Genomic DNA, 13,819 nt, shown 5'->3' on the forward strand with positions numbered 1-13,819 from the left:
TTTAAGGCACCTGAGATGACAATTAAAGAAAGTTACAGAACATAGTCTGAATGAGAATTAGCAAAAACTACAAACTAAGGAATGAAACCCACATAGAAAGCAGATATTGAATTTATGAGGTGTAATTTATAATAGAAGCCTGCTTAATATTTTTAAAAAATGAAATAGGGAATGTGTAAAACAGTGAAGAAAATAAATTATCAAAATTGACCAAATTTGAAAAAAAAACACAAAAATAATTACCAAAACTAAAACAAATAACAAAAAATGGAATATAAAGCAATTAGACACAGCTGAAGAGAGAATGGATAAAGTATAAGATAGCTTTCATAAACAGTAGAGATGGACAGAAAAATAGAAAATGTCAAAGTAAATTTAAGAGACAAAGACAGTAGAACAAGAATTCTAATTTGATTCCTAGAAGGCAAAAAAAAAAAAAAAAAAAAGGAGAGAGAGAATTCTGGTGCAGGAATATTAGAAGAGAAAATCAAGTAATTTCTTCCAAATTGAGAAAAGATGCAAGTCTTCAGATTCAGAAAGGTCCGCAAAACCATTCACAACTAGATGCATTCTATTAGACATGAAAAACACTAATCAACTAGGATGTGTTTTTAAATAAAGTCAGAGATAAAAGGAAAACTACTTTTAAAAGGAAAATATCTTATAGTTGACTTCTCAGTAACAAGAATTGAAAGCCAATAAAATAATGGAAATATTTCTCAAATGCTGAAGGAAAAAAAATTAACCTAAAAATACAAGTACAGAAAAGTTAACTTACAAAAATGGAAGCAAAAGAAGACATTTTCAGATAAAACCTGAGAAAATTCATTATTAACAGGCTCTCTTTAAGGGAATTTCATATATATATTTCGTATACATATATATGCACAAAATGATCACAGAAAAGAGATTTAAATTGAAAGAGTAAATGAAGAACAAAGAAAAATACATTTGTTTATGTGTATTTGTATAAAATTGTTTAACTGTATAAAACAACAAAATAATGCCTACTTTGTGGAGTTAAAATATCAATATGGATAAAATTGCATATAAATGAGCAGAGAATAAAACTTTTCTAAAGTTCTTGTAACTTTAAGGGAAAGGTTAAATATACAGATTAATGTAAAAACAAATTCTAGAGTGACCAGGAAGGATAGAAATAGATGGTGTAAATGCCAGTACAGTGCAGGGAAAAATGTGGAATGAAGAAATACAATTAATTATTTTGAAAGCAAATAAAGGAGAAAAACTTTATATAAAATAGGAAAATAGAAATGAATTCACATATGAGCAATCGCAATCAATATAAATCAATTAACCCTCTAATTAAAAAATAAAAATTGTCAGTCTGGATTATTCGAATCCTGCTATGAGTTATTCAGAAAAGAGGTATTTTTGTAAGAAAAAGAGAATAATTAAAACTAAATGGTAAAGTAAAGGTATCTCAAGAATACTCTAACCAAAATATAACTGGAGCAGTATATTAATATCAGAAAAATAAATTAAACAAAAACCAAAAAGCATAACTAGAAGGGACAAAAATATGTTTTAAAAGAAGATATAACACAAAACTTGTAATCATCTAATAGTGTAGTTTCATAATATTTCTAGCAAATCTTAACAGAAGCAAATAAAGAAAACTTAATCACCAACAAAGTGGAAGATTATGATTTACTTCTCTTGGTAACTGAGAAATCTAGAAAGCATGAAAATTAGTAAAGATATTGAAAATTGAAAAAATGTAATTTGCAAGCTTTATTTATGAGAGATGTACAAAACACTGTACCCAACACTGGTACAACTGTAGAAAAAACACACCAAAGTTTTAGAATAGGAAAAACTAAACAATTATGTGTGTGTGTGTGTGTAATTTTTATAAGGCAATGAATTGATTGATACAAAACTTACACTGGAGAAGAAAGAGGATCTAATCAGAGGGACTGGACATGTGAGGGGAGAGAGGACTTTAAAGTCGCAGGTAATGTTACGTTTTTAAACTAAGCGGTAGGTACATGTTACAGGAATTTGTTATTATTAGTCTTTAAAATAGATACAAATATGTATGGAAATACTTGCAAAACCACAAGAAGAAAATTATACATATATAAAGAAATTTAAAAAATTAAAAATGATGGAGTATGTTAAAGGATGGGAGACTAAATAATGAAAAATGGTAATTCTCAAAAATCAATGTTTAATCTCAATGAATATAATCAAATCTAGCAGTTTTAAAAATTATACATCGAGATTTCTGGGTGTGCTCTTTTTCCCATAAAACAGCTTATAAGGAAGGAAGGAGTATGAGTTTGCTAGAGCTCCAGTAGCAAAGCCCCACAGAATGGACAGGTCTCTGAGAATTCAGCTCAGTTCTGACACTGTCTACCCAAAGAGAGCATCAGATTCCACAGGTTAAGGGATCAGTCCCATGACACTGTCCCCCACACACTCCAGAAGCTGATTGCAAACCCAGGCTCTTACCTGTGCTTCTGACCGACTGGCTATAAAGTAGAGGTTCCCCAGACCTCTTCCTTGGCTTTGATTAATTTGCTGGAGCAGCTCGCAGAACTCAGAGAAACATTTTACTTCCTAGATTACCGATTTATTAGAAAAGGATATAACCCAGGAACAGCCAGATGGAAGAGATCTATCCAGTGGGGTATGTGGGAAGCGGCTCAGAGTTTTCTTGCCCTCTCGGGGCGCGCCTCTCTCCCACCACCTCCACGTGTTCACCGACCCAGAGCCCTCAGACCCCTCCTGTTTGTTTTTTATGGAGGCTTCACTACATACAACCCTCCCATGGTTGGTTCTCCTGGCAACCAGCCCCTGTCCCTGTTCCAAAACTCACCTCCATACTCTGGTTTCTCGTCAGATCGCGGAAATCTTTCACCTTTTACCAAAACACCTCGTTCACATAACAAAAGACACCTTTACCACTCTCATCATTTAGGAAATTCCAAGGGTTTTAGGAGCTCTATTCCAGAAACCGAGACAAAGATCAAATATATATTTCTTATTATAAATCACAATATCACAAATTGAAGTTTATTTTCTCACAGTTCTAAGACTAAAAGTCCAAAACGTCAGCAGGATTGGTTTCTTCTGAGGCCCCTCTCCTTAGCTTGTAGGTGGCTGATTTCTCCGTGTGTCTTCCTCTGTGTGTGTGTCTGTGTCCTAATTTCCTCTTTTTACCAATACAAGAACCTTAGAAAAGTTCCATTCCCATCTCACTTATCCTCAATTATACGCAATTTTATCCATATTGATATTTTATTTCATAGAAATCTTTTTGGAACAATTAACGGCAGTCATATTGAATTAGGGCCCATCCTAATGCCCTCATTTTAACATAATTGCCTCTTTAAAGACTCTGTCTCCAAATACAGTCATATTCTGAGGTACTGGGGCCTAGGACTTCAACATATAAATTGGGGGGTGGGAGTGGAGAGACACAGTTCAGCCCACAACAGAATCCCTTGAGGTTTATGAATTTAGACCCTCCTCTTATGGATAAGGCCTATGTTTATTTTAACTTTCAGTTGGGAACATAATATTCCTTACTTAACATCAAAATGACACAATATTAAACAATAAAAACATTTGAAACAAAATAAATCTCTAAACGTACATGACACTGAATAACACAAATCTAAAAATAATCTCTTAATAGGAGATAGATTAAATATATATAGTATATCCACACAATGGCAGCCAGCAAAAAGTGAGGAAAATTTCTATGTGCTGATATGCATGAACCTGCAGGATTTTTTAAGTGATAAAAATTGTAGATATTATGTTGGCTTTCTATAAAAAATGAGGAAAAATGATATGTTTATGTGTATGTAGCAGTTACCAGTGGAATCACTAGAATTATTTCAAACAATAATTAATGGTAAATACTAAATATCACTCAATATTTTTTGGTACAGTAGATATTATAGTTTTGAGAATACATTTATACGTATTATAGAATAAATCAAAGAAGTCATTATATTACCCATATTTTCAATATAAGAGAAAAGAGATGAAAATATAAATCAGAAAAGCTAAGAGAAAAACTAATGTTAAATTTGGTTTTGAAATAGCAGCATGAATGTGTAATTTCACATGTCTGATTCTGCACACAGAAAAGTCCTACAAGCAACGTCACGCTAGCGACAGAAATACTCAATCTCCCGGTGTTCATTGCTGAACAACATTTGAAACTAAAATGAATCGGGCTTCCTTTGAGGAATGGCTGATGCCATGTCTGGGACAGGAAAGCCACAAGGTGAGTATGGGATATTGCACTGCACCAGAAATCACGGAAGTACTAAAAAATTAATGCAAAGAATGTCAAAAAAAAACAGGAGCCAATGTGAAGGAAATCTCATTCTCCATATGTGTCACAATTTGAGCATTAAAAAGAATAATAATTGTAATTGATTGTAATACCTTGAATAAATAAATATTCATCTGTTTGTAGAGACATTAAGAAAGCAGGGAAAACCACATTTCAAACATTGGAGAAGACTGACACAAACCCCTTGCTGTAAGATTTGATGATAGAGTAACAGATTAGAAGCTTACTCTGTCTTTTTAGAAAAAGCTGTTGTTTGATTCTTGACAATGGAAGAAGGCCCTTTTTTTTACAGAACAACTTTGGCTAATACATGTGAAATGCATATTTTGCAACCTCCAATAAAAATAGTTAATTGAGGAAAATATCATTGATGGATGCTAAAGCCATATGGTAAAACATCTTTGGAGAATATAATATTCACATGATGCCAAAAAATCACCTCACAAATGATAATTTCGAAGACATATATATATATTTTTTAAATATATATATCTTAAACATAAATATATTCATTTAGCTGCTACTACCTTATTAATTAAAGTGAATAACACAAATAATAGGACAACCAGAATTCATATGACTCATCAGATGCAACGTGAAACGCAAAAGCATCACTTATATAGCATTCTAGCCAAAAAAATGCTCAACCTAAATCGAATAAATACTTTAGATATAATTGTTAGTTTATAGGACATTCACAGGATAGAGAAACTGGTTAAATAACAGGCTAAGGAAATGTCATACAAACGCAGAATGTGGGGCATTCTACAAAACATCTAATTTAATGCTCTTGAAATGTTAATGAAAGTGAGCAAAGATGCAGAACATTTCAGAAACAAAATACAATCTCCAAATGCAATGTAGTTTAAGTCTGGTTTGAAACTGCTGAGTTTTGAAGGACCCTTTTTGGGCCAGTTATGGGAATTTGTGTATGGACTTGCTTGACTTAAGCTAACATTAGAGAATTACCGTTAATTTTTGTTAGCTGTGATAATGATACTGCTATGTGTGAGAATGCGCTTATTTGGGGAAAGGCATATTGATGTATTTTGAGGTGAAATTTCATGATGTCCATAGCTTATTTTGAAATAGTTCCATCAAAACCATAAAAATATGTATACACACAGTTGATACACACCGATATACATAGTGCAAATATGGCAAAATGTTAATAATAGTTAAATCTAGGAGGTGACTATATCCTGCTCATTTTACTATTCCCTCAACTTTTCTGAATTCTAAAAATTTTCATAAGAAAAAATTTAGGGAAAACCCTGCGTGAAATTAAACTCACCTTCTAAATCCTGTGGGGAAGCTGAGGATGCATTATTTTTTCCCTCTTCTTTTCATCTTTCATAGGAAAGATTTTACTATACATCAGGTATAACTTATTACATGAAAAATTTGCAAGATAATTACTTTCTGTGTCATCAAAGTGTCATGATAAATAATGGTCACCAAGCAGTTTTCGATCTCCAAATAAGTTTTGTACAATTAATTCTTCAAAGTCAAATGCCTTTCTAACTTCAGAGTTTTCTTAGTATTTTAAATTTTGGTTCTAAGAAGTGTTAGGTATCTTTTCTCATCTTCTTCCTTCACAGTGTGCCTGAAAGCCTTATCAACAACTGATTTGCATTCTCATTCAAATGAAGCCATCAGGATTCTGAAGTTGAATATATACATATTTTATTCAATTTCAGGATTTAAATACAAAAATAGCATAAGAATGTTAAAACATATTTATGCCGCACATCATTGTGTCTTTTACTAAATTGCAAATTGTAGGATTTATTCATATAAAGTTTAACTTTATAAATGATACTAATACAAAGAAAATATATGTTTCGCTCTAACAATTTGTGAGAGTAGATTTTCATTTTCATTTCTCCTTCTCTTATAAATTTTATACGGAAAATCTTTATTTCTTTGCTGATTACATAGATACATTTCAATTGTTTCTAATAAAAGAAAAGATTCTTACAAAACAGTTTTTATGAGATTCTTTATCCCTTTCGATGATACATAGATGATAGATAGACATATATTTATTCATATGTGTATATTTCCATCTGATTAGATCTAATATGTAAGAATTTATCAAACTCGAAATTATGTTTTCTGATATGTGATGAATATATTTCACTGACTATGGCCTATGTGATCAAAGCCCTTTTATTTTATGTTCTATTGCAGAAGAGAGAGCTAGTGTCAAATACAGTTATGTGCATTTTAGCTCACTACTCTAAAAAAAGTGCTCCTAAAAATAAAACACTCTGGCAAAGGGGCAAGCTGATTCACAAAATAAGTGAAAGCCCCTACAGTGGAAATATTCAAGCAGAAGACAAATTAACTTATGTAATAGATTTCATCAGAGAAATTTCTTCGCTGAATATATGGCACCTTTCAAAATTAGTATCACAGCGTATATACAGTGTCCCACCACCATCTGTCCCCTCACCCCACCTCTACTACCAGCACCTTGGCAAGAACCCACAACAATTTTCTATTACCTAATATAGCAAATAAGTATAATAAAGTGAACAAAATCAATACTTGGTTGGGACCTAGGAGTTCTGCTTCCAGCGCTGACTCACTATATGCTTTTGTAAAGTTAATCACTATTAATGTCATTTTTGTCACTTGAGAAATGAAGGGATCTCAAGGGTCGGTCATATTTTACTGACCAGTCATGTCTTGAAACCCTGATCTCTTCAGAATCACACTCAGACCTAGGTATAAAGCAGGGAACAAAACAGGTATGTCCCTTACAGGGTTAAAATATATTGGGAAAAGAATGACACTCAGTAGATAAGCAACAAAAAATGTGTGTGCTTCAAACTTCAATTCAAATTGAAATGGGGATGTGGAGTAGAATAACAAGATGGATAGAAATAATTTTTGTTGGGTGAACAGTGACTGCTTTTCTGAAGAATTGAATTTTAACTTGAGACATAAAAATGAGAAGAAATCAATCAGGCAAAGAGGAGAAGGATGATGCCAAGCAAAGGAAACTGCATGTGTAAAGGTCCTGAGACAGAAACAAAAGTGGATTTTCACAATAACAGAAAGAAAACCAGAGGATCTTAATTACTGTATGTGAGAGGAAGAGCAGGGCAGGTAATATTCCAGACGTTGGCAGGGCAAAGTCATGCAGGACCTTATAGGCCATTGTAAGGAGCTAGGATTTTATTCTAAGAGGATGAGAGGCCACTGAAGTGTTTAAATGTGAGGAGTGACATGTTCAAATTTATATATTTATATACTTAAAAATTTCTCCACTCTGTATAGAGAATGGATAGGATTGGCAAGAGACCAAATGGGGAGATGAATTAGAAGGATATTGTAGTGACCATCCAAGAAATAATTCTGGCTTGGACTAGAGTCTTGGCAGTAGAAAAGGAGGGAAATACAAAGATACATTTGGAAGTTTCATTAAAAGACTTAGAATAAGTATTTTGTGGGTGTGAGGTTGAGAAAGGTTCCAATAAGGACTCCAAATTTCTGACTTGGACAAGAGTTCCTCCTACTTAAAGGGGCAAAGACTGAAAAGTTCGGTTTTAGGCCAGTTAAATTTGAGATATCTGTAAATCTCTCCAAGATCTGTAAATAGAAGTTCTAAATCCTCTGCCCTGTTTTCCATAGTCATCATCTTCCTCCACTTCACCTATTAAGCATACTTCCTTTTAGTCTTCATAGGTACTCTCAGATCACTCTTTGAATTGTTCCTTGTAAATTCCAAGCACATCTATTCCTCTTCGGGTTTCACTTCTCTGTTGTATCTATTTGGAATACTCTGGATACTCCTCTTCTTCATCCACGTCCTCGCACGGATATTTGTTAGAGTATATAAACATTCCTTGACTCAAAAGGATTTATCCTTTCAGACAGCTGCAGGTTGGAGAACTAACTCTACTCGTACTTTCTAGTAATCAACCAGTGCATTGTATCATTTGAGACAGGTACTTCTCCTACCTTGGTGATCTTTGCCACGTGTATTTCATCCTGGTGGTTTGGTAGGAATTGGATGACTTCTCTTGAACACTGTTTTAATGGCTACTCTCCAGGCCTTCATAACTGGTTTCTAGTTGATGACCAGCATAGCTGAGAGGTGACACTAACTCACCGATAGCTTACTTCTAGCTCAGAGCAGCTTTTCTGTTGAATCATTTTGTACAGTAGCTTGCCAAGAGTTACGTACATGAAGATTCTTCAGAAGTGCTTTTGATGATGAAAGGATCTAAACTTTGTCTCAGGCAATGCCAATTGCAAGCGCCATTTTCACAATAAGCTTTGCATTCAGCATTGAAAATAATCCGAGCAAAGAAATTTTCTCATTTTACAGTAGCTTTAAAATGGCTATGTCTAAGTTCTTGGGAATAAACCTCTGTTGATAACAGCATATATTTATCATAATTTTTTAAGCCATGCAGTGAATTAAAGTTTAGCTATACATGACAATTATAGCCCCCAAAAGAACTTGGCATGAGTTATTCTATTTATAAAAAAGGGAAATAGGTATGTTTCTAATGAATGAATTGCTCTGAACTACCTTAGTTTTTTAATATCTGATAGCCATTAGCAGAGATAACATAATTTACCTTTCAGGTACTATCTATCTTGACCTCTATCGAAGTCGACATCTGTTTATTGAGAAATGAATATCAGTAAATTTTTCTGTTATTGTGGTAATATCAGCTCAAGTCAATTCCCTGCTGAGATGGAAAAATATGATCCAGACAATGAAAAACATAGGTTTTGGAGAGACAGTTTGCCATCAAACTACATCAACAATTTAAATGATTAAAATGTTTCTATAAACATCCTTTCTCTTGTCAGTAATGGATGAAACACACTTGCTCCCCATTGTTTTATTTTTTTTATGAACAGCTGTTAATGTCATGAAGGAAACTTATTTTTACAATGTTATAATTAAAACCATATATTATTACCTCTTTTGTCACATATATTGAAGGAAATTCAATTATTTTGACAGCTAAGCTTATGAATGAGATTCTTTCTTAATAGACAGGTAGATTCAGACTATAGACCGCTGTTCAGACACTCGCATACTAGCTTATTTTAACTGCATAGTGTAAGACGTCCCTAATTTTAACCTTGATGGAATAAAAAAACAAATTTCAGTATCATTTCCTCCTGGCAGGTGCATTATAAAAACAAAAGTGTGGATACCTAGTCAGGTCCTATCTTGTTACACTGCTTGATGATTATGCCCACACAAATTCCTCTTACAGTAGAAAGAAGCTAAAGTTGTGTGTAATGCCTCTGCAATTTCACATCTCAATCAATAGCTTCAATGTGGAGTTCCCTTTGAACTGCTCTTACAGAATGAATTACTCATAGTTCAAATGTTACATTTACATTTATTATTCTCTGACACAATACACAAAGCCACTGAAGATTAAAGAAGTAGTATTTGAAATTAGGACTTTGGAAAGGAAGTTTGAACTATGAAAAGAGTTTCTCAAAAGTTAGAAGAGAGGTGAGAGAGCTAAGATTTATTTATTTATAGGCTATATACTCCATGATTTAGAAGATCCCATAAAGCTTTTCAAACTACTCTTTCCCATATTGACCATAGTACATTTCTTGTACATAAGGAAGAGGAGAATGAGTATGTTTACACTACACTCAAATGAAAAATACCATGCTGCAAGAAAAAAGGTCTTTGGTAATCATTATTCTCAATCTGCAATCTTTTCTTTCCTTTAATTCTCAATCTCTGGCAAAACCAAAAATGTCTCAACAATTTTATGACTTGATTGAGAACTGAATTTTCCTATTGAAAATCCCCACATTTTGGAGTACCTCCTTTTCTTGAGATTTTAGTGCATTTGTATGCATCGTTCAGCAAAGCTCAGATTCAGGCTCAGCAGTCATGTTAAAAGGACTTATTCACAAAGGCTCAATTAAAATCAATGAAAAAAATCATAAGTTAGAATAGGGTCAACCCTGATGCATGACATTTACATTGCAGGAAAATGGATTTAATCAAAGGAATAAGCACACTAAGCTAAACACAAAATATCTTCAGAGATTAATACTGAAACTATACTCATGAAAAATGCAGTAACTTATGAAATTGGGGAACCAAAGAAAATGTCCCGTTTGTTCTGCTTGTTTATTTTTCCATTTATGATGAAATAGATTTGATCTCTATTATGATCCATCAATGGTAGAGAAGCTGGATGTTGATTAGGAGATTAATATTTCTCATCACATCAAGAACACTCTGAATTGCATATAGTGCTAGCATTACACTAAAGTCAAATGTTGTTGGTTGAAAAATCATATGCCTTATGTCTTGCTGCTGCTAAAACTTTTGTAAAACTATATTTCTAGAAAGAAATAGTGGTAACCAAAAGAAATGGTGGTAACTAGTGGAAAAGTACAAATATGGCCACATGCTATTTGCATGACATTGACTAAATTCTTAGGCTTCATTCAGCCTTGTTTTATCATTCACAAAATGAGAATAGCAATACATATATATTAGTTTTGTTTTGAGGCTAAATGTCATAATATACATAAAGTGCCTGAAATACTTCATGACAAAATTACTATTTTGTAAATGATAGATATTTTCATCATGAGGCTAAATCTTGACTAAATTACATAAATTCCAGAGGGTCGCTTGATTTGTCTAAAGAATAATTTTCAGTGTGAGTCAATAAATATGAATTGAATACCTACTGTGTATGCAACAATTTTTATATGCTGTGGAGGTGATTTACACAGTTAGTAAAATGCGATTCGTATCCTTATGAAATTTAGAGAATGTAGAAAACTTTGTGGTGGCCTTCCCAGAATGCATTCTACTTGAGAATGATAAAAGCAGCTTCATCCACCTCCTTTACTAGATGCAAAATTTTAAGATATCAATCACTGAAATGCCCTTGCTTTACGACAATACTCAAACCAGAAGAAATCCCTACTTCGTATATCCTTCCCAAACTCACCAAACACAACCCCATCTCCTATAACATTCCCCTCCCAATACTCTTTTACCAGGACGTCTCCCAGTTCTTTGTGGTGAGCAGCCTCCCTTGCTGCAGCAAGAAATGCACCTAACTTTGTTTGACGACAGATGTGTCCGCAGTGGTCTTTAGCTGCTAGACAGCAACACATCTTTAGCCATTTGTATAGTATTTGTTGAAATGGATGGAAATTTTCCATAGCTAGATAAAGAAGTGAAACTTTGTCTAGGATAGGTCAAACATTGCATTGATAGATTCAAAATTGAGCAGGAGAGATGCATAACCCAGTTCTTAGCCAACTAGTGCATTACATTTATCTACTTACAGTGATTTGTACAAAGATGGGTACACAATTTAAACAATACGTTGATGTGATCACGTTAAAACTTGAGTTCCCTCACCTGGATATTATGTTTTATGTATATGACACTGAAGTTGCTATAGCCATTTTCCTGTTATCTGAGAAGCTAGCTTGAGTAAAAAGAAAAAGAAAAACAAAACAAAAAGACTACAATAGAGCAACAGAAGAAGCAACAACCAAGAGAAACATAGAGAGGTAGAGAAGGAACCTTGATCAAACTACCTCTGATATCTTTCCTACCTCTGAAAGTTGGAGATACATATGCCAATAAAACATTTTTATTTTTAAGCAAGTTTTGGCTGCTTTTCTATTATCTGCAATGAAGACTATTCCTACCAGTACACATACCTTATAATCTATAGAGTGTTGACAGGCACTATAGAGATAAGCTCTACTAGACGTAACCATTAATTTGGAGTGATATGAATGAATCAGCAGTAAATGAAGATTAATGACTCCAAGATTTTATGCCTGAATGATTTAAGAAATTTGTGGTTCCTTTATTTAAAATAGAAGACATCAGCTTTCTTCAGTAATATAGAAATAAAGAGAAGGAAACATGGGTACACAAGTTGAGATGCCCACATATTGATGTTACATCTTTAGCTCAGAAGTGTAAGAAAGGCTAGGAACATTTTGTAAAATGTTGACTCCCTGGACCTATCCCAAGAGAATCTGTTTTAGTATTTTGGAGATAAGTGCCATGTATCAAAATTTATGTAAAGGAAAAAATAGAAAAGAGAGAAGCAAAGAATGTGAAAAATAATTGTGATACAGATCAAGATCAGTCAGAATATTGAAAAGATGGACAGTTTAAAGGCATAATACTTGAACTTAGTGATTATTATTTTCAAGGACTGAGCTGAAGATTATAACATGTATTATTTATTTTAAAACATCAAACTCTGATGTAATTAGGTGTAGCCCCACTTTTCAGATGGATATAAAAGTTCCTGCCTTTTACATATCCTAATTTGTTCAAAGCAAATAATCACACAGATCCGTGAGTGAGTGATATTAGCATATGTATGCATAATAATACTCAAATAAATCTATTTAAAATGAGCCATTTCTTCAGATTAAGTACCTTATTAAGGCTGGGGAAGTAAAAGAATGAAAATTTGTGTCAGTCAAGATTCTCAGTGTTTATGACCAGATCTTATGGTGGAACGGGCGTTTCTCAAGCTTCACTGTGTCTGATGACAAAAATGGATATAATCCAGAAACAGGCTTGGTTGAATCCTTGAACACTAGTGTGCTCCCCGTCAATTTTTGCCTGACAGCTTTGAGCTGTCCCTGGAAGAAAACCCCTGCTGATATTTACATTCTTCCAGATGTAGCCCCCTGACAGGGCTACATGAGCTGTGATGGTAACTCCTGTCCCAAATGTGAGAAGACTGTTTTCATCCTTGGAGAGCAAAGGAGGTGGAGGTTGATGCATGTGGACATAACAGCTGCCAGCTGTTCTCCTTTCCTGCCTCCTGGTACTTAGTGTTACTGGGCTGGAAGCCCAACCCTCATGTTGGCCTGGTACCATTTTGTGATGCCAACACTTTCTGCATGAATGCCCCCTGGGCATGCACCAGACACTGTGAGGAATGGTCTGTGGGGTACTTGACTGCCCTATTGGGGGATTTTTTGAATTCAGACCATAAGGAAGGCTCTGTCCCTAAGCAGGTGTGACATACAAGTGAGGCTTCAGTTTACTGCAGTCCGAATCTGTTCCTTTTACTCAATTCATCAGTCCATTGGCCAAGTCAGATGTTTCCAGAAGCCTCAGGCTTCCAAAGATAATTATATAATTTTCTGTATGTTTTATCTACCAATGCCTCATCTCATTTTGTTGAACACAGTATATACTTATTAATTTGTGCCCAGAAAGCATATTTTAAATCTGTTTTTTACTTCTGAAAGACTAGCCTTGAATTGCTTACTATGCTTCGTTCATGGTAGACACTCAACAATTATTAGCTAATATTATTATTATTACAAAAGAGTACAAGTGGAAGAGGAGTGTAGGCCATATTAAGGGCAGGCTGATAATGTCCCTTGATTCTGTTTTTCAAGAGCTGTCCACATTTACTTGATTGTCTCAATCATTATGTCATTAATAATAGACATAAC

The sequence above is a fragment of the Equus quagga genome, unplaced genomic scaffold (assembly GCF_021613505.1).
Source record: "Equus quagga isolate Etosha38 unplaced genomic scaffold, UCLA_HA_Equagga_1.0 203_RagTag, whole genome shotgun sequence".
NCBI classification, from domain to species: domain Eukaryota; kingdom Metazoa; phylum Chordata; class Mammalia; order Perissodactyla; family Equidae; genus Equus; species Equus quagga.